The sequence below is a fragment of the Chrysochloris asiatica genome, unplaced genomic scaffold, assembly GCF_000296735.1.
Source record: "Chrysochloris asiatica unplaced genomic scaffold, ChrAsi1.0 scaffold00751, whole genome shotgun sequence".
Taxonomy (NCBI): domain Eukaryota; kingdom Metazoa; phylum Chordata; class Mammalia; order Afrosoricida; family Chrysochloridae; genus Chrysochloris; species Chrysochloris asiatica.
The window spans coordinates 98,257-101,956 of record NW_006409269.1 but is presented as its reverse complement, the minus strand read 5'-3'; the positions used below and the strand labels follow the sequence as shown (position 1 = coordinate 101,956).

The 3,700-nt window shown below is 38.8% G+C and overlaps 1 pseudogene; it reads right to left on the bottom strand.

The window, feature by feature from the left end:
* Nucleotides 1-2,287: 2,287 nt before the first annotated feature.
* Nucleotides 2,288-3,398, bottom strand: LOC102829836 (annotated as a pseudogene).
* Nucleotides 3,399-3,700: the final 302 nt, after the last annotated feature.

The following is a 3,700-nucleotide window of genomic DNA, read 5'->3' as shown; positions in this document are numbered from 1 at the left end:
AATAGATAGCCAGGCCTTTCTTTCTAGTCCATCTTAGTCTGGAAGTTCTCCTGAAACCTGTTCAAAAACACAACAATACTCAAGCTTCCACTGATAGATAAACGGTGGCTATGCATGAAATACATTGTCTGGGAATCTAACCTGGTCTCCCACATGGAAGGTAAGAAATTCTACCACTGTCCCTAGATCAACACATTAGTATGCAGCTGTCAACTCAATGTTACTTCCTCAGAAAGATTACCAGAGACTACCCTATTTACTGTGACCTCCCCTTCCTAATGACTAAAACATTTGCTTACTTACTAATATGTTCCATGAGCTCAAAGCACTTACCTGTCTTTTTACGCTGTTATCTAGAATTTGAACAGTGCTAACTACCAGCTGTTACCTACCTCATGCGGGAGAAACATGAGGCTTTCTGCTCCCATAAAGATTTGCAGCCTCGGAAGCCCTGTGCAGGGTCACTATGAGTCGGAACTGACTCCACGGTATTTAACAACAACAACAACCAGCATATAGAGAATACTCCATTTGATAGTAATGATGAGGTTTGTAAACAATGTAAAAAAAAAATCATCAGTAAGAAGTTTCAAAAACAAAGAAGATGTTTTTTTAATGATAAAATCAATGAGCAAATATTCATTATTAAAGGGAAAGGAAAGCTCAAAGAAGGCCCTTAGCCAAAAAGGCATTTGATTAAATTCAATTTATCATTGATTTTATTCTTACCATAATAAATAATATATTTGAGACAAGAGCCAAACTTACGTTTAATAGAGAAACACATTCTTCCCCTTAAAAATAATAATAAACAAGAACATCCTTTATTATCACACTGTAAGATAAGCACTTGATCTCAAGGTTGGTTTGAACTGCAAGGTCAGTGGTTAAAACTCACTAGTCGCTTCTTGAAAACCTATGAGTCGGAATAGACTCGACGGCACTTAATAACAATTATTTATTTAATGAATCCTAGTGTGGCTCTGAAGCTCTGGTAGCGTAGTGGTTACGAATCAGGCTGGGAACCTCAAGGTCAGCAGTTTGAAACTACCAGCTGTTCCACGGGAGAAAGATGAGGCTTTCTGCTCCCGTAAAGATTTATAGCCTCGGAAACCCTGTACAGGGTCACTATGGGTCAGAACTGACTCCACGGCAAACAACAACACAACAACAGTGTGGCTCTGAAGGATAAATACTTGAACCACAAGATCAGCGGTTCAAACCTACTACCTGCTCCTCAGAAACCTTACACAGAGTCATTATGAGTTGGAACCAACTCAACAGCACTGAACAACAACAGCAATTACACTTAAAGTTAGAGTTGAAGATCTGGATATTATCTAATGGTTGTTGTTGTTCAGTGTCTTCAAGTTGATTCTGAGCCATAGCTGCACTGTATGGGATTTCTAAGGGGTGGCTAATGAGTATGAACCCCTTACCTTGTGATGCTAGCATAAATCCAGAGTTTAAAAGTGCAAGGTTATTTTCAAGGTCCCATGATCATAATGGATACAGCCTCTTTCCGTTTTTATTTTCTACCATCTTAGTGCCAGCTTCTATCAAGGTCTCTTATCTTCAATGTGGCTGCAAGCGCTCCAGCCATTGCACCTTATTTCTGTCTTTCACCCAGAATTAGACCTGCATTGCAATCTTAAAACTTCAACAGGAAGAAAGAAAGTGGCACACTTCCCAGTTTAATAAGTTCCTTCCCAAAAGTGCCACACAACAATTCTGCTCACATTGTATCAGCTAGAACTTAGTCTGCTAGCCACATCTACATGCAAAGGAAGCTGGGAGATGTCATCTTTAACGCTAAGCAAATTGCCACCTACATAAAACAAGGTTCTCTCAGTAAGAAAGGAGAATAAATCATAGAGAAGAAACTGGTAAGCTCTGTCACAACAATGAAGTGAGCTTGTAGAGATAACTCAGGTTTGCGTGAATTTATCAGATTGTCTGAATACAATGAGTTATCATTTCAAGCATAAGTAAATAGATGAATATCCCCTATAATTTTCAGAGTACTCACTTTCAGTTTTGTATATAATTTATTGATTAGACGAATATATTCGTAGCTACAAATGTAACTGATGTCCAAGAGTAAATTTAAAAATATTGCTAGTAGGATTCCAATTCATACATACACAGGGTTAGTCTAAACAAAACATGCTTAAACATGTCTCTACAATCAGTGGGTGGCTGTAGACAAGTACTCTCAGCTATACAATTTGTGTGTGTGTGGTTTTTTTAAGCCAAAGGGTAAACGTTTGTTTGGAGTCAGCTGCTATTAAGTCAGGAGCTCCTCGATGGTGGGACTGAGCTGCCCTATGCATTCCAGCCACAATCCTCCAGAAAGTACAGTTCTGTACTTGGCAGACACAAGGATCTTCATGTTTAGTTGCCTCATTCATTTTTCCATCTGCAATGATTTTGACTGCTTTGGGCAGATTGGTATTGTTTAGGTCAAGAAGGTTTGAGTGACTACTGTCAATTAGGTTACACAGATAATGAAAAGTCAGAACACTTTCTTCTTTATCTTCATGAAGTGGAAGTCAGACCATTTGCATGGCAGGACTTCAATGTTTACACAGTCAGGTTTGAACTTCATAATCTTCCCTACTGCTCATCCTAGAATCCACAACCTGTATAACTCTTACCAGCAAGGGCAGAGCTTCTGTACAAAAAGGATGCGAATTATCTCCACCAAACTGTGCCATGACTCCCAGACCATATGCCACAGTTTGTCTGACTTCTGGGCTGTTGTCACATACATATTGGAACATTGGCTTTATGTAATATTCTGCATATTTAAATGAGGCTCATGCTGAGATCATGTAAGAGATCTGAAGATCATCATCTTCTGTATCACTGAAGTCTGTCTGGGTCTTCAACAGTTGTTGTTACAACTGTTGTTGATACAACAACAAATGTATCCCACCTGATGCATCTTATATGAATTTTTCCTTCCCATTAGCCAGACCACTGAAGCTGATACATTCATTGGTTTTTCCCTCTCAGAAGTCTGAGTTTTTGAACAACATTTTCAACCATTTGATTTTAGACATATGCTTCAGCTATGGCTAAAATAAATCATGGTGGTGGTAGTTATGTGGAGTTGGTTACGATTCGTAGTGAGCCTGGTATAGGATTTCTGAGGCAGTAAATCTTTAAGGGAGCAAAAAGCCTCATCTTTCTCCTTCACAACCGCTGGTAGTTTGAACTGCTGATTGTGAGATTAGCAGCCTGACTAGTAACCACTACGCTACCAGAGCTCCATAAAATAAGTAAGGGACAATGTTTTCCTTTTCAGTACCCACAACTGATGCAATGAATGTCACAACTTGTTCCAAAACTAACTTGATACCTTTCTGAATCAACTCTTGAAGTTTCAGTATCATGATAGAATGCAAATGTTTCATCAAATTATCTGAATACAGGCTAAGTAGAAACTAGGGGAAGTCTTCAGTGAACTTAATGAGGGCAGCTATGGTGTGGGTCTGCACGTGTTAATTGCCTTGGTCTTCTATGGTCTGCTACAAGAGAGGCAATCACTATATCATGGAATTTCTTTTTTGTTTTGTTTTTATTGTGAATTATGTGATACTTTACATGGGCGAGCACCAGCTTTACATTCATCCTATCGTATTTCATTTCATTGCAATGATTATAATCCCCTCCTTGAATCATCAAACAACCAAAG